Below are 25,599 nucleotides of genomic sequence, written 5' to 3' on the forward strand. Positions count from 1 at the left end.
GATCCAAAACTCAAATTCTATTGGTTGAGTGTTTCATCGCTCGCTGAGGCAAAACAACAAAAAACTTGCTTTGTTGCGCAAATGTTTGCTCCTGGTGTCCAAACTCCAAAGGAATCCATTGTTTCTATTCAGAATCTTAATTAAATTAAAAGACATTGTGGTGAAAATTTGCGTTTGGTGTAAAATGGCTTATAGACAGTAAAATCATCTAGATAAACTCATTGGTCAATCTCACTAATCGACTTTATTGGACTACAAATTGACCATTCTAACCTATCCTTCATAAACACATTAGTACAAGCATGCGCAATGCTCAAAGCAAGGAATCCTGAACAAAGTCTGAAACCAGTTCATTTAAAGAAACATAATAGTTTACTACCAATCAAAAATGCAGACATTTTCAAAAGGGGGAAGCAGTAGCCATTGTCTACTATTAAAGCAGCTTTAAAGTGGAAGTTTCTTCAGGATCCAGGACCGTAGTAACTCCAGGTCTTGCTGACACAGCTGAGGGTTGAGGTCTGGAAAGGAATGGAAAGACAAGTGGAGGCAAGCTTTCTTCAACAGAGAGTTTGTCTCCTCTCCTCAGCTATGAAACACAAGCTCATCCGCTGTGCCGTGACACTGGAGGAGCTCAGGTAGGGGGCGCTGTACTGCCTTGGAAAAGAGAGAGGTGATTTATGCCTCCTACACACTACACGACTTTCAAAGATGTTGGATTGTGGCATCGTTCATATTACACAACTGTCTGTCTTGTCATGGAAGTCGTAGGGTTTTTTAAATTACACGAGGAATCGGCGACAGGGGTGAACACATTACAAAACATTTCACTATTGACGAATCCCCGACGACTCTGCCTGGACCCCAAATTACGTTTCACAACAGAGTACACGCGAGAAGTGATACGAGATATGAAAACAAATGCATGATCATATGTTATGCATTTCAGAATATGATGTGTATGTTTTTAATTGCCTTTACCTAATGTATAAAGGCATCATTTATTTTATTGGTTACAATATAAAAAAGTACCTCCTACTGAAAAATCTACCTATTTGCTTTCCTGACTGTCCAAGAGAATTGGCAATTTCTCTCCAACCCTTGTCTTTCGCCACCTGGTTGTGGTACAGTTCAGAGGAAACTTCAAATAGGTACTGGTGCTCCTGCCAATGTTCCACTAATTTTTCCTCCATTTCTTCAGTCCAATGAGACTTTCTTGATACTGCAGCCATGCTAGTTGATGTTCTGATGCAGGTACATCAGGACTCCTCCCACTGAAACTTCCCGTGCCCCGTTTCTTGCTCTCTCATTGGCTGTAAGTCAGCGCTGCAGTTGTATTCAGTCAAAACACATTTCACATTGTGCGATTTGGAATCGCAGACAGGTCCAGATATTTAACATGCTAGATATCATGCTGACATCGGTGACTTGTCGGCGCTTCTCTCAGATCACGTCTTTGATAATTAATATATTGCATTCGTCGCTCACGGGAGCGAGCTCTGATTTGCCTATGAGTTCAGGCTTTTGTCGGCGATCTCCACAAAACTGTCGAAGAGTGAAAATTGGGCCTAAAATCGTGTAGTGTAAACTTGGCATTAGCTTCTTGGACATTTGATCTGAAAAAAATATTGTTAATGCTACTCTACATGGACAAAAGTATGTGGACACCCCCTTTCTAACATTTTCAGCTACACCCATTTATGTGAATAAAATCAAGCATACAACCATACAATCTCCCTAGACTAGGGGTGCGTCTCAATCAGCTTTCAAGCTCCTATGTTGTGAATTAGCATATCGTGAACATTCATTCGGGTACTGGCAAGGGTGTTCATCCACTGAACATTGGGACACTTGTGACTCAATTACCTGTGACATAATTCAAGCGCAACTGTTATTAATCAACACAATTGCTGTATAAATGGCACTATCATTCATTTTTGTTGTAGATTTTCAAACATACAGTGTTATTATGAAAGATAAGTGACATTAAATAAAGAAATAAAAAGGAGTGTATTTTAAACCTACTTTTAACAACTCTTATATTTAAAAGATTGTTTTCCTTTACAAACAACATCTCTTTTAAAGAAAAAATAAAGCTTAGACATCATATATTTTCACTTGTGCTCGTATTTAATGACTTGAGTGACTTCAGAAGACATGACAACGTTTCCAGTGAGGGAACATAGTGAGCAATGATGGTCCCTGGTTTTTACGGTGCATTGCGGGATTTTTTAGGGAGCAAAAGTTTCAGTGCACTGGAACGATTTTGCGATTGAGATTGAGATTCCCTGATCAGTGCCATGACTACTGGACTAGGGAGCTAATTTAGATGCAACCAAATATTATTAGAAGAATGGGGCCCTTATCTTTTCCAGCATGACAATGTCCCTGTGCACAAAGCAAAGCCCATAAAGAAATTATTTACAGAGTCTACAAGTCTTTTGGCCATGTAGTGTACCTCAGGCACTTTACAGGACATTAACAACCTGATATACAACTGAGTCCTTGTTAAGAAAGCTGGACAGAGCGAAGACGCCAGCAACATCCAGGTGGTACCTGCAAACAAGGTGTAGTGCCATGGCTCCACCCATAGAAAAGACACCTGTATCAAACAGACAGGTAAAAGACAAGGATTCGATCATACTGAAGTAGAATTGCTTTCATTGGCACTGTCCCAAAACTTGGTGAGCTGACTGGCTGTCTGCCAAGTGACTACATAGAAAGCATTGTCTCCAAAGATTGATTTGAGATGCTCTTCATAGGCTCATCTAAGCCAGTCCTCTGTCTCAAAATAAATTACTATAGAAGTTAGAGTTGTCACAATTAGTGCATTAACGCATGCAATTAATTAAAAATGTTTAACGTGTTAATTGTTCTTAATTGCGATTAACACATTTACCATTAATAAAGCATAAACACTTGTTGGAAGGGCGGAACCTTTGTAATGTGCCCACCCGGAGTCATTACACTGACGCACACACCACAAACACACACACAACAGTGCACAACAGCGATAAAATGATGGAGAAAGAACACTTAACATTACGTATTTGATGTACAAAACAAGTCCAGATGGGACTTGTTATAGAAATCAAGTATTTTTCAGTCTACAGTATATCATTGTGGGGACTCTCCATAGACTTCCATGCATTTTTTGGATTTTATACAGATCTAACAATAATTTCTATCCCCTAACCCTAACCCTACCCCTAAACTTAACCCTCACAGAAACCTTTTTGCATTTTTACATTTTCAAAAAAACATCGTTTAGTATGTTTAATAAGCCACTTCCCTCGTGGGGACTGCTGGCTGGTCCCCACAATGTAGGTGATCTCAGGTTTTACTATCCTTGTGCGGACATTTGGTCCCCGCAATGTAGTATAAACATGTACACACACACACACACACACATTTCTCAATACACACATAAAAACACACTCTGACATCCATACCAATACACCCACACAATTTTAGCTGCATCATTTATTCATTTGGCCTGCAGTGCTCTATAATACAGCAAACAGAAAATAGGAAAAAAGCATGTATTTGCTCCATAAGCAAAATATGAGAAAAATGGTGCCATCTGGTGGAAAATATAAAAAATGTACATTTTGAAGCCAGGGCTCTGGAATGAAAGCATAATATCATACAATTCATGTTTTTATGCTTTAATGGAACTGGGATCAAATATTGCAGTTTTAATAGGTTTCAATGGGGACATTTTTGTCATGAAGGTCCTGAGTGTAACTATTTTGTGTACAAAGTGTATTACAGATGTATTATAGGAACTGAGGTTGAAATATCAAAATTCCCCCCAAAAATACACATTTTTAGCTAAATGTATGCCGTTGGCATTAACACAGCCAGAATGATAGAAAAAACAAAAATGAAAAAGACAAAAATGTCCCTAAGGTTGCACAAGGGTTAATTATCACTAAAACGCAGAAGAGACGTTTTTGTCTGCAAGCACTTGTCATGTGGAGTTCAAAGCGGCGCTTGATGCTGCCGCCCTGACGTGAATCATGAACGCGGCTTCATGATTGCTGTAGGAATGTGAATAGCCACAGTCTACCTGTAGATTAATATTGTGGAGGATGAGAGTTTAAGGGATTTAATGCTCATTGCAATGAATATGCAACCTATGTGGGGACTAGTTCTTTCAATTAGTCAAACTCCCACTTAGACTTTGGAAAACATTTAATCTTTCTTGAATTGGTCTATTTTAGTGCATTTCTATCTTTATACTGTGGAAAGCTTTGTTTGGAAAATGTGAATGAAGCATTATATTGTTACATATTGTTTTGTTTTCTTTCCTAAGATGGAAATCAATGCATTTTGACAGGAAAATAATTATACTGTACATAGTGTCAAATTTTAGCACTTTCAAAATCTGTGATTAATTGTGATTAACTTAAGAAATTATGCAATTAAATCTTTTAATCGACTGACAGCACTAATAGATATATGAATGATTTATTTGAATGCAACAATATTTCTTGATTTAGGATCAATTGTATATGTTGGAAATGAACGGATCACTCTAAATGTACTATTTGTATTGTGCTATCCCTTACTCACACTTACAACTTAATGGTCTTTATTTACTCACTTTCAAGTAATTTTAAACCTATATACTGATATTTGTTCCCTCAATGGTGCATTACATTCAGTTACGACACATATGAGAACGTTATGGTTACTGGTGTAACCTCCGTTCCCTGATGGAGGGAACGAGACTTTGGTGTTGATGTAGTGACACTAGGGGTCACTCTTTGATAAAAGACCAATGAAAATTGGCGAGTGGTATTTGCATGCCACTCCCCCGGACATACGGGTATAAAAGGAGCTGGTATGCAACCACTCATTGAGGTTTTACGCTGAGGAGCCAATATAAGGTCCGGCCATTTCAGCGGGTGTTCAGCGTTGTGGCAGGAGGGACCAACGTCTCGTTCCCTCCATCAGGGAACGGAGGTTACACCAGTAACCATGACGTTCCCTATCTGTCACTCACTCGACGTTGGTGTCGATGTAGTGACACTAGGGGTCCCTATACAAAACTCCACAAGGCTGAACTGTGTTACGCGAACTGGCGTGTGTGGTGGGCAGACTTGCTGTGTGCCTCATAGCCAGCACACCAGGTCGACACGTAACCTCCCCCAACACAGTTATGAGTGTCGAACGGCCCTTTTTGGGGACAGGTCGACTACCCAAAGATAGAGATAGGCTTAACCCAGTCGTGGCCTCTTTTCCCCTTCTCTTTTTCCACTCCCTAAAAAGGAGGGGGATTATCCGACTGGGCCGCCAGGTCTAGTCGGGGGGTGTTCCTCCCAAGGGGAGGACACCGCGGAGACCACACCTTGCCCCAAGGGGGGGGGGGGGGTATTTAAGTGGAAGAATACATCACATGGTCTTTCCAACCATGTGGAGAGCCTTCAAGGTAGATCCTGCCCAATGGGGGGGGAGTTACTACAAACATGGAGACTCAAGGAAGACGCAGTTTGCCAGCAGGGAAATGAATTAGAGAAAGATATAGATCGCATGGGGTTAGCCTTACAGGGAACCGCCACATGCGGAGCACCTACCCCAGAACAGGGCTCTTAGTTAGCGCGTGTACTGGGCTGGCAGCGAGTCTCTCCAAAAACTCGACTGCCACAGGGCTCGGAGGAAGTCAACCAGGGAACAACTTTTGTGAACACTACTGGGAATTAACGGCGCACGTCTTCAGCTCAAAAGGAGGTGGAAGGCGCTATGTGCAAGCGATACACCCGGCCGGCTATCCCGGGCTTATCCGCTTGTGTTGCGTGCCATTACCTGGGACGAAACCGGTTCCACCCGGAGGTTGTAGAACCTTGCAAAGGTGTTGGGTGTTGCCCAGCCCGCTGCTCTGCAAATGTCTGTTAGTGGTGCACCTCTGGCCAGGGCCCAAGAAGCCGCTACACCACGTGTAGAATGGGCTCGTAGCCCTACTGGGGGTGGCATGTTTTGGGCGAGATATGCCATAGTTATGGCATCAACGAGCCAGTGGGCGATCCTCTGCTTGGAGACAGCACTTCCTTTCTGCTGTGCACCAAAAGCAGACAGAGAGCTGCTCAGAGATTCTAAAGCTCTGCGTGCGATCCAAATAGATGCGTAAAGCACGCACCGGACACAGCGATGACAGGGCTGGGTCTGCCTCTTCCTGGGGCAGCACTTGCAGGTTCACCACCTAGTCCCTAAAGGGGTGGTGGGAACCTTGGGCACATAGCCTGGTCAGGGTCTCAGGATTACGTGAGAGTAACCTGGACTGAACTCCAGGCACGTTTTGCTGACAGAGAACACTTGCAGGTCACCTACCCTCTTGATGGAAGTGAGTGCAGTCAGGAGGGCAGTCTTCAAGGAGAGTGCCTTAAGCTCGGCTGACTGCAAAGGCTCAAATGGGGCTCTCTGTAGACCCTGAAGAACTACAGAGGTCCGATGAGGGAACGAGGCACGGCCTGGAGGGATTCAGCCTCCTGGCGCCTCTTAGGAACCTGATGATCAAGTCATGCTTCCCTAAGGACTTACCGTCGACTGCGTCGTGGTGTGCTACTATGGCAGCAATGTACACCTTCAAGGTGGAAGGGGACAGCCTCCCTTCCAACCTCTCTTGCAGGAAGGAAAGCACTGATCTGACTGCGCATCTCTGGGGGTCTTCCCGACGGGAAGAACACCACTTAGCGAACAGATGCCACTTAAAGGCATACAGGCGCCTAGTAGAGGGAGCCCTAGCCTGAGTGAACGTGTCTACCATCGCAGGTGGGAGACAGCCTAGGTCTTCCACGTCCCATCCAGGGGCCAGACATGGAGATTCCAGAGGTCTGGGCGCGGGTGCCGGATGGTGCCCCTTCCCTGAGAAAGAAGGTCCTTCCTCAGGGGAATTTTCCAGGGGGGAGCTGGCGCGAGGAGCGTGAGGTCTGAGCACCACGTCTGGGCGGGCCAGTAGGGTGCTACCAGGACGACCTTCTCCTCGTCCTCCCTGACCTTGCACAGGGTCTGTGCAAGCAGGCTCACTGGGGGAAACGCATATTTGCGAATGCCAGGGGACCAGCTGTGTGCCAGTGCGTCTATGCTGAGGAAGGCCTCGGTCAGGGCGTACCAGAGCGGGCAGTGGGGAGGATTCTTGGGAGGCGAACAGGTGCACCTGTGCCTGTTGAATCGACTCCAAATCAGCTGGACCACCTGAAGGTGGAGTCTCCACTCTCCCCTGAGGGTAACCTGTTGTGACGGCGTGTCCGCCGTAGTGTTGAGGTTGCCCGGGATGTGAGTGGCTTGCAGCGACTTGAGGTGCTGCTGACTCCAGAGGAGGAGACGGCGGGCGAGTTGTGACACACAATGAGAGTGCAAATCACCTTGGTGGTTGACATATGCTACCGTTGTCGTGTTGTCTGTCTGAACTAACACGTGCTTGCCCCGGATCAATGGCTGAAATCTCCGCAGGGTGATCAGAATTGCCAGTAACTCGAGGCAGTTGATGTGCCAATGCAGTCGTGGACCCGTCCAGAGGCCGGCGGCTGAGTGCCTGTTGCAAACAGCACCCCAGCCCATTTTGGAGGCGTCTGTCATGACCACGACGTGCCTGGAGACTAGTTCTAGGGGAACACCTGCTCGTAGAAACGAGAGGTCGGTCCAAGGGCTGAAAAGACAGTGACAGACCGACGTAATAGCCGTGTGGTGTGTCCCGTGGCGCCATGCCCTTCTCGGGACTCGAGTCTGGAGCCAGTGCTGAAGCGGCCTCATATGCATCAACCCGAGTGGGGTGGCCACCGCCGAGGATGCCATATGCCCCAGGAGCCTCTGAAAAAGTTTCAGTGGAACCGCTGTTTTCTGTTTGAACGCCTTCAAACAGGCCAGCACCGACTGGGCGCGCTCGTTCGTAAGGTGCGCCGTCAAGGAGACTGAGTCCAACTCCAAACCGAGAAAAGAGATGCTCTGAACCGGGAGGAGCTTGCTCTTTTCCCAGTTGACCCGAAGCCCTAGTCGGCTGAGGTGTGAGAGCACCAGGTCCCTGTGTGCGCATAACACGTCTCGAGAGTGAGCTAAGATTAGCCAGTCGCCGAGATAGTTGAGAATGCGAATGCCCACCTCCCTTAACGGGGCAAGGGCAGCCTCTGCGATCTTCGTAAAGACGCGAGGAGACATGGACAGGCCGAAAGGGAGGACTTTGTACTGATACGCCTGACCCTCGAACGCGAACCGCAGGAAGGGTCTGTGTCAAGGAAGGATCGAGACGTGAAAGTACGCATCCTTCAGGTCTACCACCACGAACCAATCTTGATGCCGGACGCTCGCTAGAATGCGTCTTTGCATCAGCATCTTGAACGGGAGTCTGTGTAAAGCCCGGTTCAGTACTCGCAGGTCCAAGATTGGCCGCAACCCACCGCCTTTTTTCGCTATGATGAAGTAGGGGCTGTAAAACCCTTTCTTCATCTCGGCTGGAGGGACAGGTTCTATCGCGTCCTTCTGTAGGAGGGTAGTGATCTCCACGCAAGGTAGCAGCATTTTCGTCTTTCACCAAGGTGAAGTGGACACCGCTGAACCTGGGCGGATGCCCGGCGAAGTGAATCGCGCAGCTGAGTCGGACGGTCCGGACCCGCCCTCGTGACGGATTGGAAAGCGCAAGCCATGTGTCCAAGTTCCGCGCAAGGGGGACCAAAGGGACAATGCCATTGGATGTCCTCGTGGCGGGGCGGAGCTCGAGGTGCCAAACCACGTCATGGCCGTGCTGAGTCTAACGACATCGAAGTACTTACCTGGCTCCTTGTGACCACCCCCGGAACAGCCTGGGACGGGGGAGGAAGAGGCCTGTCCTCGTGACCCATGGAGACTGTCACATCGGGGGTGGATTTGTGCTCAGGGGCGGGAGACCACCGCTGGAGTGCCAACCTGCCAAATGGAGTGGTGGACGGTGGTCGTGATGACAGCCGTACACACCGGATACGTGACCCAGGGAACAAGGAAACCGCTCTTGCTGAGCTCTTGAGTATTCTGAGCAATTAAATGCAAAATGTAACAAAAAGATGAAGATCTGTTTACCAGCTCCAGAGCAGCGGGTTTTGTTGTCCCTGGGTTGCCCGTCTCAAGGGCGCTTTGAAGCCTTTCACGGGTTCTGGGAGGCCGCGAGACGGGTGGTGTCTGCTTCCTGCGGTGGGCTCCACGCCGGGGCCGGGCCAAAGGGGCGGGCTGCGGCGGAGCCGGTGCGGTCACCGCAGGGGGACACCCCTGGCGATGAGTAGACGGGGTGCGGGATCTTGAGCCACGCCGGGGCAAGATATGCCGGCTAGCATCCATCTACTGCTCTACCATCGAGAACTGCTGGGCAAAGTCCCCTATCGCCGAATAGGCCCACCTGGGAAATGGGGGCAGCAAGGAATCGTGTCTTGTTGGCCTCACCCATCTTGACCAGGTTGAGCCAAAGGTGGCGCTCCTGGACCACTAGTGTGGCCATCGTCCGCCCGAGAGACTGCGCCGTGACCTCCATCGCTCGGAGAGTGAGGTCGGTCGCCGAGCGCAGTTCCTGCATCAATCCCGGGGCGGAACTACCCTCGTGCAGTTCCTTTAGCGCCTTGGCGGACTTGCAAGAGAGTCATGGCGTGCAGGGCGGAGGTGGCTTGTCCAGCGGCACCGTAGGCCTTGGCCGTCTGAGACGACGTAAACCTACAGGCCTTGGACGGGGGCTTTGGGCACCCACGCCAGGTGGCGGCGCTCTGCAGGCATAGGTGCACCGCGAGCACCTTTATCCACTGGGGGATTGCCGAATAGCCCTTGGCCGCCCCACCATCGAGGGTAGTGAGGGCGGGGAAGCTGAAAAGATCGGGACCGGGCAGTAAAAAGTGCCTCCCGCGACCTTGTCAGTTCTTCATGCACTTCCGGGAAGAAAGGAACGGGGGCGGGGCGTGGCTTTGAGCGGCGCCGCGAGCCCAGGAACCAATCACCGAGCCGTGAAGGTTCAGGGAAAAGCGGTGGAATCCACTCTAACTGACGCTCGCGGCTGCCTGGGAAAGCATGTCATCATTTCCGCATCAGCCTGTGACTGGGCGATCGACCCTGAAGGGAGGAGCCCAGCTGAGGCTTCCAACTGGACGAGCCCGCTCTCCGATGCTGCGCTCGAGAGCTCATCACTTTTGCGGACTCCGAATAAGAGGTCGAACTCGCCGTGAGACGAGCCGGCGGACTCACCTGGAAGCCCGATCGGGGCAGACGAGTGTGCTGGGGAATGGGAGGTCTGCGGGGGGATACCCGGCGGAGGCGGTCCCATTGGGGTCCCCAAATCGCCCCCATTGCTAGCCGCGCTGGCCTCAAACCCGTGGGTAAAAGGACCGAGGCGGGAGCCTCTGGGGTGGCTCACTTTCTTACGAAGGCGAGCTGCGACCGCAAAGTTGCCATGGACATATTCTCGCAATGAGAACATGACCATCCACGAACACTGTCTCCGCGTGAGCAGTGCCCAGACACGAAAGACAGTGATCATGACCGTTAGAAGGCGAGAGATAACGAGCACAACCAGGAATAACACACAATCGGAAAAGCATCTTTAAAAAGACGCGTCTTTAAAAAGACGTTCCGTGTGTGCGCTCTTTTAGAGAAATATATACTCTTTTAGAGGGGAAAAATGCTCTTTCAGAAAATATACTCTCTAGTTTTTCTGCCGAAGCACCCTGGTGCGTTCTCTGCAGTGCACCAGTGCAAAGGAGGGAGAAGCCGCTGAAATGCGCTGTCAGATCCAGCAGAGGTGAATGAACAGTACTATTCAGCTCAATGAGCATGACTGTTCGGCTCTGAAGAGAAAATCTGAATGAGTGGTTGCATACCAGCTCCTTTTATACCCGTATATCTGGGGGAGTGGCGTGCAAATACCACTCACCAATTTTCATTGGCCTTTTATCAAAGACCAGAGGTGTCTCGGGCTCCCAAGAGTGACCCCTAGTGTCACTACATCGACACCAGCGTCGAGTGAGTGACAGATAGGGAACCAATGCTGTTTTGACATCGATGAAGTAAAACCTGGGACAATGCTTCTGTGCTTCATTTTGTTTTTGCGATCACATTCCAGAAGACTTAGAATATGACGCATGAGACAGGTAAACTACTTTAGTGAGAATTTTGTCTCCTTTTTTATGCTTTAAAGTAAGTCATTTTCAGCTGCCATTGTTTTCAAATCTAAGAATGACATGTTTAAATTCCTCCTTTTGTGTTCCACAGAAGAAAGTCATATGGGTTTGGAATGACATGAGGGTGAGTAAATGATGACAGTATTTTTATTTTTGGGATGAACTGCTCTTTTAAGTTACAAAAGCCTCTTCACTTTTGGAGCGAATAAGTGTGCAGGATGTTATGTCAAGTGAAAAGTGTGTGTAATTCAATGTGGTAGCAGTAGCTTAAGATCTTAAGCAGTCAGCCCAAATTTTAAAAAAAGTAAGTCATGAATCAAATAATAAAAAAAGAAAGCTAGTCTTTAGTTCCACATCATCAAATCTCCATTTTTCTGAAGTCCTCTTTCAAGCCTGTCCTTAATCTTACACATCTGGGCAAAACATGGGCAGCACATCTGCTAAAGTGCACAAGTGCCCATCAGTCTATCAGAGCAGAGGGAAGGAGTCATGTTGAGACAGAGGATGAATAGAGTTCACACGTTCTTTAACCATCTGACAGAGATGATGTGGGCATTTCATTCTCCGGGACTGATGAACTAACATTTGACCAAAACAGATATACTACCAGAGCTGTAGATAAGGTTAAGGATTTTTTCTGCTGCCCTAGTAGTTCAGATTGTACTTGCCCTAAAGATTTCTAAAGTGCTGAAATTGAAATGAAAGGGGGGTGCGTAAGTTGGTGCCCCCCTAGGGAGTTGGTGCCCTATGCAGACTGTGTAATATGCGTATAGGGAGTGGCGGTATTAGTATAAAAATAGAAATGCACTAAATTAGCACCTTTTAAGTAACATTAAACTAAACGTCTAAATAGGAGGTTGACTAATTTAAAGAACTTGTCCCCATAGGTTGCAAATGTGTTTCAATGTGCATTAAATGTCTTAAACCCTCATCCTCCATAAAATTAATCGGCCTGCAGGCTGTGGCTATCCACTTTGCTACAGCAATCGTGAAGCTGCATTCACATGATTCGTGTCAGGGCATCGACACAGCACTTTCAAGTTTTATCTCCACATGAAAAGTGCTGTAGAGTACGGCCATGTTCGGAATGGCATACTATCCATACTACTCTAACTGCTTCTGTCATATCTAATATGGCAGGTAGGAAGCCATTTCGAACATGGCCAATGTCTTGTTCTGTTTTTAGCACTGGCCACGTAATGATATTTCATTTGAATTGTCTGGTAATCATTAGCTGATGCTTGAAAGATCAGCGGCAATGGGTACAAAGTTATATGAACTTTGAGCAGCGTGTCGACAGACCTTCAACGGAAAAACTCCAACAAGCTAGCCAGCCGCAGCATTCCCTCATCAGTGCCATGTATCCTGTGTTTGGCTTTTAGGTGTTAGTTAAGACTTGACATGCGAAATTGGTAAATGCGTTAATCGCGTTATAGAAAAAGAACGCGTTAAAAGGTGCTGTAAGCAGTTTTAGCTAATCTACTTCCACGAGACTGAGCTGTGTCCCTCTTTCCAAAACCCCGCACACCAAAGATAACAAATGAGCTTTATTGAGGCTGACATCATGCAGAAACGGTTGGCTAAAACAACAGCAGCAAAATAGCGCCCTCAACTGACAAATGTTATGAGCAACATGGCATAAAAATGGCAGTAAGCTTTAACAATTAGCTGCAGCTACAATACTATGAGAACGTGTGAAATGATTGACAGGTCATCAAAAATGTTGTTTACAGAGTCTAGAGCAGTCACAGAGACCGGTGAGATATCTCATGGCACTTATTTCATTAATATCTTTCAGGGAGTAGGAAAATTTATTGCATACATTTCCATGAAAACAATCGCTTACAGCACTTTTAAATATATATATATTTATTACAACTGTCCCACAGTTGTGGCATCATTTCCACCACACCAAACAATTTTGCCCTAATAAAGTTAGTGTACATTTTAACCAAGTGGACAAAAGTGTCAATGAAGAGCATGCTTGAGATGAAATATGAGGCAAGTGATATTTGAAGAAAACAAAAGGGAAAAAAGAAAAAAGATAAATAAATTCAGCAAAAAAAGAAATGTCCTCTCACTTTCAACTGCTTTTATTTTCAGCAAACTTAACATATGTAAATATTTGTATGAACATAAAAAGATTCAACAACTAAGACATAAACTGAACAAGTTTCACAGACATGTGACTGACAGAAATGGAATAATGTGTCCCTGAACAAAGGGGGGTCAAAATGAAAAGTAACAGTCAGTATCTGGAGTGGCCACCAGCTGCATTAAGTACTTCAGTGCATCTCCTCCTCATGGACTGCACCAGATTTGCCAATTCTTGCTGTGAGATGTTACCCCACTCTTCCACCAAGGCACTTGCAAGTTCCCAGACATTTCTGGGGGGAATGGCCCTAGCCCTCACCCTCCAATCCAACAGGTCCCAGATGTGCTCAAAGGGATTGAGATCCGGGCTCTTCGCTGGCCATGGCAGAACACTGACATTCCTGTCTTGCAGGAAATCATGCACAGAAGGAGCAGTATGGCTGGTGGCATTGTCATGCTGGAGGGTCATGTCAGGACGAGCCTGCAGGAAGGGTACCACATGAGGGAGGAGGATGTCTTCCCTGTAACACACAGCGTTGAGATTGCCTGCAATGACAACAAGCTCAGTCCAATGATGCTGTGACACACCACCCCAGACCATGATGGACCCTCCACCTCCAAATCGATCCCACTCCAGAGTACAGGCCTCGGTGTAACGCTCATTCCTCCGATGATAAACGCGAGTCAGACCATCACCCCTGGTGAAACAAAACCGCGACTCGTCAGTGAAGAGCACTTTTTGCCAGTCCTGTCTGGTCCAGTGAAGGTGGGTTTGTGCCCATAGGTGACTTTGTTGCCGGTGATGTCTGGTAAGGACTGCCTTAAAACAGGCCTACAAGCCCTCAGTCCAGCCTCTCTCAGCCTATTGCGGACAGTCTGAGCACTGATGGAGGGATTGTGCGTTCCTGGTGTAACTCAGGCAGTTGTTGTTCTATCCTGTACCTGTCCCACAGGTGTGATATTCGGATGAAACGATCCTGTGCAGGTATTGTTACACGTGGTCTGCCACTGCGAGGACGATCAGCTGTCCTTCCTGTCTCCCTGTAGCGCTGTCTTAGGCATCTCACAGTATGGACACTGCAATTTATTGCCCTGGCCACATCTGCAGTCCTCATGCCTCCATGCAGCATGCATAAGGCATGTTCACGCAGATGAGCAGGGACCCTGGGCATCTTTCTTTTGGTGTTTTTCAGAGTCAGTAGAAAGGTCTCTTTATTGTCCTAAGTTTTTATAACTGTGACCTTAATTGCCTTCAGTATGTAAGCTGTTAATGTCTTAACAACCATTCCACAGGTGCATGTTCATTAATTGTTTATGGTTCATTGAACAAGCATGGAAAACATTGTTTAAACCCTTTACAATAAAGATCTGTGAAGTTATTTGGATTTGTACAAAATTATCTTTAAAATACAGTGTCCTGAAAAAGGGACGTTTCTGTTGAGTTTATATGTGAGCAACATATTTTTATTAACTATAATTTCTAATCATGCTGTAATTTTACCAAATTATGCAAAATTATGAAAATATTATTTTATTGTGTATTTATGATACATAAAATGTTAGCTATGAAATTAGCCTTAGCAAGACAAAAGAGTTTGACCAAAATCTTATATCATGATATGAATAATGATATATCACGATATACATCACAATATAGTCATTTTTAACCATATTGGAATGTCTATTTTCGGAAACTCCAGTCAGTGAATTACATACTTTATAAATGAAAACTATTTTATAAAAAAAAAAAAAAAAAAAAATTATCTTTATTCAGAACTTGACAAACATAGTACAAGTAAAACAACAACAACAAAAATAAATAAAAAATACTCAGTTTGGTTTTAAATCAATCTTACCATAATGCTTAATGTCACATCATGCCACATGCATTTCACATTGTGTCGCAAGATGAAAAGTCATTGAATTTGCTGAATTTCATTTAAATTTCCAATGCTGCAAAAACCCTTTAAATGTCTCTATAATTCTCTTAGTCTCATATTCAGCCCCACCCACTGATAGAGCCACACGAGATATACACGATATTGCAAAATCTATATCGACTGACACTTTTTACTGAATTGTCGGCACGATATATATTGTCATATAGCCCAGCCCTATAATGAACTATAATGCAAATTCTTTATTAATACACACACTTTTGCTGGAAAACACTAGCATATGGTGTAAAACATTGCCAAATAGAGCGCAACGGTACTCAGCCACCTTTTATGCCATTTTGGTGCTGGAAGTATTTTTTACCATATTTATTTTCCACAGGGATTATATCAAGTCCTTAAAAAAAGAGTTGTAAGCCATGAACCAAACGAACCAGCTCCAAAGTGAATCACAACATTACAAACTTTGATTTGAAGATTTGAACTTAACATTTTTCATGAGGGAATGAACTACAATCCCATGAAACATTGCAAATGACATAATCAAGTAAAAAAAAAAAAATATCAATTTAAAATTGTTCGTCATACTGCAAGTATAGAAGGAATGTATTTTCATTTTATTGCAAAATATTCTGAAACTAATATATAAGTAGTTTGAGAGTGTAGGGAGACTGACTCGATTGCGTCATGTGATCGTGTTGCTGCAGTACTTGTTTTGCATGTTTTGTTGTCCATGAATCTCTGATTGTTAGATCTTTCTCTTCAGGATCATGGGTAGTGTAGTTCTTCATCAGGAATCACTGGTGAAACACTGGCCCCGTGCCATCCTTATTGTTGAGCCCTGACTACTTTTCCATTTGAGCACTTCTTATCTCACCAAAGAGACATGCTTTTCAACCAATAGGAACTCCATCCTGATATTAAAACTCAAAAATCAACATAGTTCTTATACCCCTTTGTTGTTTGGCTACAAATTTCATACATGCTATTTCCTATATCACCAGGGCTTTTCCCATTAACTATGACACCGAAAAGATTGAAAAGCACAGAATACCCTACAGCCGCTCTCTTGAAAACCTTTTCCATGGAAAGTTCTGGCGCTTGTCAGTCCGTCAGCCTGGGAAGTGGTCTCAGCATACAGACCACTGCGTGCAGAGTGACTCCAATGAGTATTTATAGTTAATGACAAAATGTTATGATTTAGGAAGATAATATTTCAGCAGCCTCACAGGAACATGTGCTTTTTTAATCAGTTTCTTTGGAACCAAGTTCAGGGGCTTTTCTGTCCTTCCACACAGAGCCTTTCACACAAAGACTTTTTTTTTTTTTTTTTTTTTGGCACTTTTCACATTTTCTGGGTATTTATATGTGATTGGCATGTCAGTTAACCCTTCTCCCACAATTGTCGTTGGGTTTCAAAGAATAGTTCACCCAAAAATTTAAATTCTGTCATCATTTACTCAGCCTCATGTCATTTCAAACTCAAATTAATTATTACTTTTTTTTTTTGGAACAAAAAATTCTGAAGAATGTCCTGGCTACTCTATTCCTAATAATGAAAGGCATAGAAGTCTGTTTAACTTCAAAATGACAAAAAAGTACCAAGGTTATTCTATGTCATATCAACCAAATTTCAGAAACTTCCCCAGCTGAAATATTTGATTTTGTTAAAACTTTTCTAAAGAAAAATAAGCATGAATGATGATGACAGCCAAAATGTTAATGCCATGAATCAATATTTACTGAGTAACATTATTATGTATGATTTTGGAGCAAAACTAAAGGTAAAAAAAAAAAAAGAAACCTTAGAAAGGTGGCAGTGTCATTATTTTATTTTTACACAGAGATAGGTAGATCTATTACTAAAATCAGTTGACTTCAGCACCCCTTGTTGCATTTTATGCCAATGGTGTGAGTCCAAACACCTTGTTTTGCTAAAGTTGGGGTGCCTTTAATTCCATAAATATTAAATATACAGTATCTTAACCTCGTGCGACCCCTTGTAGCCATCATACTGCTCAGGAAGGAGACGCATTCTGTCTCATAGAGATGAACGTAGTTTGGTGCGAAAAGTGAAAATCAATCCCAGAACAACACCAAAGGACCTTGTGAAGATGCTGGAGGAAACAAGTAGACAAGTATCTATATCCACAGTAAAACGAGTCCTATATCGACATAATCTGAAAGGCTGCTCAGCAAGGAAGAAACCACTGTTCCAAAACCACCATAAAAAAGCCAGACTACAGTTTGCAAGTGCACATGGGGACAAAGATCTTACTTTTTGGAGAACTTTCCTCTGGTCTGATGAAACAAAATTGAACTTTTTGGCCATAATGACGTTCTGTTCGGAAGAAAAAGGGTGAGGCTTGCAAGCTGAAGAACACCATCCCAACCGTGAATCATGGGGGTGGCAGCATCATGCTGTGGGGGTGCATTGCTGCAGGAGGGACTGGTGCACTTCACAAAATAGATGGCATCATGAGGAAGGAAAATTATGTGGATATATTGAGACATCAGCCATGAAGTTAAAGCTTGGTCGCAAATGGGTCTTCCAAATGGACAATGATCCCAAGCATACCTTCAGAGTTGTGGCAAAATGGCTTAAGGACAACAAAGTCAAGGTATTGGAAAGGCCACCACAAAGCCTGACCTCAATCTGATAGAACATTTGTGGGCAGAACTGAAAAAGTGTGTGCGAGCAAGGAGGCCTACAAACCTGACTCAGTAACACCAGTTCTGTCTGGAGGAATGGGCCAAAATTCCAGCAACTTATTGTGAGAAGCTTGTGGAAGGCTACCCAAAACGTTTGACCCAAGTTAAACTATTTCAAGGCAATGCTACCAAATACTAACAAAGTGTATGTAAACTTCTGACCCACTGGGAATGTGATGAAAGAAATAAAAGCTGAAATAAATCGTTCTCTCTACTATTATTCTGACTTTTCACATTCTTAAAATAAAGTAGTGATTCTAACTGACCTAAGACAGGGAATGTTTTCTATGATTAAATGTCAGGAATTGTGAAAAACAGAGTTTAAAGGGATTTGGCTAAGGTGTATGTAAACTTCTGACTTCAACTGTATATATATATATATATATATATATATATATATATATATATATATATATATATATATATATATATATATATATGAACCCGATAACCCAAATATTTTGAGATAAAGCTGAGCAGAAACCTGAGAATCATCCAGAAATTAATTTTGGCCCATTCTGGCAACATATGAAAGGAATACAACATTTTTTTCATTTTACACAATGAAAGAGAGACTTATGAGCAGTGGCCTATGACGCTGCTAAATTTGGAACAAGTGGAGTGTGAGAGTGTGTATGACAGAAGAATGCAATAAGGCAATAATGGGAGAGATAGATTATGGGAGAGAGGGTTAGAGAGAGGGGAAATGAGATAAGCCAGTAGCTGTACATATCTGCGTTTGGGTATCCCTGCTCGGGTCTCATCCTGGACAATGGCACTTAAATGATCACACATGGAATCTATAGACTCCAAGTGTTCAGGGCAATCCTGAGAGATCTTGTGCCGATCAAACCACACGAGACAGAGCACCTCGTATGGGTGTGTACGGCCTAAAAACAACACATTTTGAAGTCAGGAAAAGCAGTAAATCAGACAGTTCAATCAGAACCAAGTTAGAGGCTGCAAACTTAATTATATTAATTACAACATTTGAACAGTTGTGAAAAATATTTTGTATTATCTGAATTTCTGCATGAATGGCACCTTAAATATGACTCTCATGAGCCAGTTCTTTTGAATCTACAGCGTGAAACATACAGCGTGACCAGTGTGGTCTGGTTCCCAAAACAATGACTCTTAGAGCCGGTTCTTTAGAATCTGCTGTGCGAAACATACAGCGCGACCAGTGTGGTCTGATTCCCAAACAAATGATTCTAAGAGCTGGTTCTGTAGAATATACTGAACGAAACATACATCGTGACTAGTATGGTCCGATTCCCAAACAAATTACTCTTAGAGCCGGTTCTTTAGAATCTACTGCACGAAACATACAGCACGACCAGTGTGGTCCAGTTTCCAAACAAATGACTCCTAGAGCTGGTTCTTTAGAATCTACTGAACGAAACATACAGCACAACCAGTATGGTCTGATTCCCAAACAAATGACTCTTAGAGCCGGTTCTTTAGAATCTACCGTGCGAAACATACAGCGTGACCAGTGTGTTCCGATTCCCAAACAAATGGCTCTTAGAGCTGGTTCTTTAGAATCTACTGCACGAAACCAGAGCTATTCTATTCAGAGATATCAACCTCCGCGCTTTTACCATTGTACAGTGCGTAACAGTCAACTTGTATCACGTGAGTTCTCTCTGGCCAATCATATAATGGCTGACGTCAATGGACCACGTTCAGAATTTTATGACATTTTTTTTTTTTACAGTTTTCGTTACACTTTTTCTTGTGGTAGATTTTGAGATATATATCTTATGAGCTAGTTCTTTTGAAACTAAAGAATGAAACAAATAGCAAGACCAATGACTCTTATGAGATGATTCTTTTAAGGGAAACTGGTTTCTGTCATGTTCAGCTCGAAATGAACCAAAAACTGTTACTGTATTATGTAATGTTTAAGACCCCTGAGAGTGCAGTTACTGACTGGTTATTCATATGACAATGCGTAGTTTAAGATAGGCCTACACATTATGTGTTTTGTTTATCAATGAAAATGTATTTAAAAAATGAATGATTTAAATATTCATTGGCACAAGTTTTTTTATTTAACAATAGTAACAGTAGGAGTACAATGGTTATTGGAGTATATGGACCTATTTACACTTAGCAATCGGATCAGTAAAAATGCATGAAGTGGCCATGCGACTGAAAAAGCTCATTCCATTTACACTTAGCCACATCAGTGTGTCTCTGCCAAACGGATATAAATCAGATCTTCAATTCCGCGTTATATGCAAATAAAACAGAGTTCACTTCCATGATTATGCTAATTCCGGGCATTGAATTTAGCTGCGGATTAGACCTGCACAACAATCTGAAGGAAATTTGGACCATTCTTCCTTACAGAACTGCTTCAGCTCAGCCATATTCTTAGGAGGTGAATTTAAAAGATGTGCTTTATGTTTTGATTCCAAATGAATTTGCCCAGCGCAAGTGTGTCTGTGTATGGGCGCGCTGTCTGTTTTTCCCCTCTGGGCTTGTCATAGACAAGATGTGTCATGCACATCAGCTGCGCTCATTTCAGTGTTTAGTTTCAGTCTCATCAGTGATCTGCATCAAATAAATGAGGATAAAAGTAATGTCTCTCCTACAACATGCATTCGTCTCATTCTTTGTTATTATTTACTGCACGATGCAAGCCCAATGCAAATATACGGTGACAGCTGTTATGGTTCGCATTCTTCCTATGCTGGCGTAGCACTGTTTGGGTGGGATAAAAATTACATATGTGATTTGAACAGCCAGATGCATTTAGACTTCACCAGTTTTGTCTGGAATGTGTCTCAAACCATGTCCTGATGTGGTCTGAGTGATCGAATTGCAATCCGTCTCGAATACGTTTCGGAGTTCATATACACCTGGTCTTTTCATGATCAGATAGAAAATGCATGAAGAGGCCAATTGCAAACAGGCCCTATATATACAGTGGCAAGAAAAAGTATGTGAACCCTTTGGAATGATCTGCATATATGTATACATTTGTCTTAAAATCTGGTTTGATCTTCATCTAAGTTACAATAATGAACAAACACAACCTGTTTTAACTAATAACACACAAATTATTGTATTGTTCTTGTACATATTGAATACATCATTCAATCATTCACAGATTGGAAAAAAGTATGTGAATCCCTAGGCTAATTAAGTCAACAAAAGCTAATTAGAGTCAGGAGTTGTAAAACCTGGACAAACCTGGCATCCAATTAATGAAATGAGATTGGAGGTGTGGGTTAGATCTACTTTGACTTATAAAAAGCACTCAAACATTTTGAGTTTGCTATACAAAGAAGCATCTGCTGATGTGGACTATACCTTGCAAAAAAGAGATCTCAGAAGATCTACGATCAAGAAATGTTGCTTTGCATAAAGATGGAAAGGGTTACAAAGAGCTTATCTACAAGAGCTTAGATATTCATCTGTCCAGTTAGACAAATTGTCTATCCACCTTTTTCCAACGTCCCATGATTCTTAGCGAGAAATATGTACGTTACTTCTGTTGTCAAGTAAACACAGCTGTTGTTGCAGCATCCATTCATTCTTTCGTTGTGGTGTTGGGATTTTTAGGAGAGCGTGTATGATTTCGTATGTACATACATCAATCACTATATCAGTGTGTTTTTTATAACATATATTTTATAATTCTTGATGACAGACCATGGAATTATTGAAAAATAATGCACACCCGAGGTGGTATATCGGATGTGCATTATTTTTCAATAATTCAATGGGCCGGAGTCAATTATTCCACTTATACCACGGTTACCACAATTAAGAAATTGTTCAGGGTTTTATCTCAAGACATTTTCTGGTTTTCGTCCCTAAAATGCTCTTGTGAGTGGAACTACTTTTTTCCGGCATGGATTCAGCGTCTTGCTTTGATACAGCTCAAGCATCCATTGCTAGTTCAAAAAAACATCACTTTAGAACTAGCAACGAAGGATAGCGAGGCTTGCGCTGCTTTACTGGAGTGAGAAGGTAGTGCGTTTGTACGTGTGTGTGTGTGAGATTTTGTGTGTGAGTTAGTGTTTGAGGGATCAAAAGAGAGAAGCTCAGAAACTGAGAGAGATCGCCTGTGGGATTACCTTTATTTGTTGTAGCTCTTGTCAGAAGAAACATCGCTACAAAATCGCCAAGATGAAAGTTTAAGCACTTCTCAGCAGCAGCTAGTGTCACCATTTTTGTATATAGCTTCTCCGATGCACACAGCGGTGCATTCCACTATAGTTATTTGAGGCTGATTAGGGCGAAATACATTTAATATGTGAAAATTGTTATGTTTCAAAGTTATTTCACATAATAGAAACTGTTGTATTGATCAAGTCGTGGGGGTGCGTCTCTATTTGTTGGTCGCAAAAGGAGTCTCAATGTGTGTATGTGTGTGTGTATGTGTGTGTAAGTGTGGGGGAGACGAGGGAGCTTTTCAATCGAAATTGAAATAAATTTAGTATATTATAGACATTGTTTGTCATTCTTATCTGATGTACTTAACCAATGTCTTTGTTTTAATTGGTTATTCTGCTGTGGTAGCCTGTAGGGCTCTTTGAAATAACTGAAATAATTTGGTGAAGTGATATGGAACCGTTATGCAGCCAAGACCTGGAACTACTTAATAACCGTGCGTTTACTTGAAAAATAATTGCACACCTTAGAACATCCGTCAACCAATCAGAATCAAGCATTCAACCGTGGTGTAATGAATGATAATCAACTGCAAAAAAGTCATAAATACAAAGAAAGCATGAAAAAACAAAACAAAACTGTGCACTTGTAGTGGTATAGATTTGCATAGCCCTTGTGTATTGCTTTTGCATAGCCCTCATTTATTGTTTATTATTTAATTTTTATTATTTTAATACTCAGTATACTCGCTGAGTTAAGTCACACATCACTTAGACATGCGTATACTGGCATGTGACGCTAGGTGGCGATAGTGAACCACAGGAATGTTTCACTTTTATATGAAGAAGTCACACTGCTGGTACTGTTCAACGTGTCGCAAACGATTGTTTAACCCACATTGTGTGTTTATTGATTTTGCAGATTTGGCAGTGACGTGATAACAATAAAATATGTGCCACCAGAAATAAAACTGTGTGTGCAACACGCTGTTTCTCCCAGATGCAGTTGAGATTTAATCTAAGCAAAAACGCAACATTTTAAGCAAAATTATTGGTTGTTTTATTGGAGTACCTGTGTTAGTTCAGCTTCAGATGTGTGTGCTTGTCATCTTGTCACCCTGCATGTTCAAATCAAACAGACACACTAATGAAGAGCCGTGAAGTTCTCATACTTGGGTATGTAATTGCTTTTTCAAGTTTTCCGATTGCATGGTTATTTCCTTTTAAATCTGCACGTAAGTTTAAACATTTGTTTGCCAGGTGATTGACTGGTGAGAGGTGGTGCTTTGCTGCTGTCCAGAATGCATCAGGATGTTGTTTTAAACCTCAAATGCAATGTGGTATTTGACTACCTCTGTATGTGTTTTTTGTGATCCAATCACAAAATATTTTGCATCTCGTTTACAACTATATTTAGCACTGACCATTTGCGATTGGATCATCCGAAATGCGTCTTATTACCAGCTATAAACAGGGTCTAAAATTATTGCAGCCAGAGCTAGAGAATACTGTAGAACAACTTCCGGCGGAAGTCCCACCCACATTCGTTTCCCCAGTAAGACCCCCAGGAAAAAGTGTATAAATGGAGATGATTTAGTACTGTGGCTACTCTCCCTAGAAGAAGCTGTACAGCCAAGATGAATCAAAGGGCACACCACAGAATGCTCAATGTGGTTAAAAAAAAGAACCCTAGAGTGACAGCTAAAGACTTGAAAGAATCATTGGAACTGGTTAACATCTCTGTTCATAAGTGTACAATATGGAAATCATTAAACAGGTAAAGTGTCCATGGCAGGACACTATGAAGGAAGCCGCTGCTTTCCAGCAAAAACATTGCTGTGCTCCTGATGTTTGCCAAGACCACCTTGACACTCCACAATGCTACTGAGAAAATGTTTTATGGACTGATGAAACTAAGGTTGAATTATTTAGGAAGAACATGCAGCACTATGTATAGCATAAAAAGGGCCATATACCAACATGAAAACATCATCCCAACGGTGAAGTACGGTGGAGGGAGCATCATTATTTGGGGCTGCTTTGGGGCCTGGACCGCTTGCCATCATCGAGGGAATAATAAATTCCCAAGTTTATCAAGACATAATGTCAGGGTGGCTGTGCGCCAGCTGACGCTCAGCAGAAGTCGGGTGATGCAGCAGGACAATGACCCTAAACATCGAAGTAAATCCACGACTACAGAATGGCTTCACTGGTTGCCCAGTCAGAGCCCAGATCTTAACGCAATAGAAATGCTGTGGAATGATCTCAAGAGAGCAGTTCCCACCAGACATCCTAAAAATATGGCTGAGCTGAAACATTTCTGTAAGGAAGAATGGTTCAAAATTCCTTCTGTACGTTGTGCAGGTCTAATCCGGATTGACCAGTTATTAAATCACTTACTTTTTCCACAGCACTGTGAATTTTAATGGGATGTGTTCAATAAAGACATGAAAGATTATAATTGTTTTTGTGTTGTTAGCTTAAGCACATTGTGTTTGTTTATACTTGTGACTTTGATGAAGATGAGATCACATTTTATGACCAATTAATGCAGAAAACCAGCTAATATCAATGGATTCACATAATTTTTCTTGCCACTGTACCTCAAAAAGTCATTGAAAATTCATTTACAATTTTAATTTGCACATTAAAACATATGATTGACAGTGATGTTAGGGTTTGTGAAGGGAATTGTTTAACTGTCTGGGGCTGTGTAAATCACACAGATGTTTTCAAATGGCAGATTTTGGCCCAACACATCACACATCCACCTGCGCAATCTTGGCCCTGTGTCACATGAGTGAATGACAAACAAAGTGTGTATGAGTGAATATGAGAGATCACCGCGTCTCGTGCATCATGAGAATCATGTTTAACCTAATAAATATACAGGTCCCCTACACAAGCAGGATTTTGTTTGAATTCAAACACAAAATGTACATGGAATTATTGCTTCAGTAATATTAAAGAATTTGTTAAATGGTTGGATTTTTTGTTTCTTTTTCTTTTTTTTACAGATGCTTTGAATGATAAAACGTTTTACTCTGAAGAAAATCACATCTCATCGCTTATTCAGAGTCTCGTCCCATAAGCGTCGCATTTCGTTACGCCGTGTTCACCCTTTAAAAAGTGTCATGAGACCCATGCGCTCTGTTGCATTTTTTTTTCGCTGCATCTTGCTGTTTTTGAACGAAATTACATATCCCATGTGAAAGCCCCCGTGATACTGTACCACAGCAGTACAATTAGTGAATATCAGGATGGCTCATTAGACCAGGACACGCGAAGGGCGTGGACACCATGCGTAAGCATGAGAAATATTTTAACCTGTGAAAATGCACATGAGCCGTGAAGGAAGATAACAGAGGCAGTGTGTTTGCCAGTCTGACTCACAACACTCCTCTGTAGTCTCACTGCGGCCATATTCATTTACAGCGTAGTCTTACATCACAGGTCAAGTGTGTGACTGACATTAAAAACCTATTTGACCTTTTAGTTTAATTCTATTTTCATTATATAAAATCTATATTAAATAATATGAAAATAAAATTAATGATCCTAATTTAAGACAAAAAAATTCAAGTTAATCAAATTAAAGAAGACCTTTCCTTAATAAAAGTTTTAAACTAAGACAGAAAGTTTATG

The 25,599-nt window shown here is 42.8% G+C and overlaps 1 pseudogene; it reads right to left on the reverse strand.

The window, feature by feature from the left end:
- Positions 1–444: 444 nt before the first annotated feature.
- On the reverse strand, positions 445–25,377 carry LOC127453806 (lysophospholipase-like protein 1; annotated as a pseudogene).
- Between the last annotated feature and the right edge of the window lie 222 nt (positions 25,378–25,599).

This window comes from Myxocyprinus asiaticus, chromosome 16 (assembly GCF_019703515.2).
Source record: "Myxocyprinus asiaticus isolate MX2 ecotype Aquarium Trade chromosome 16, UBuf_Myxa_2, whole genome shotgun sequence".
NCBI lineage: Eukaryota > Metazoa > Chordata > Actinopteri > Cypriniformes > Catostomidae > Myxocyprinus > Myxocyprinus asiaticus.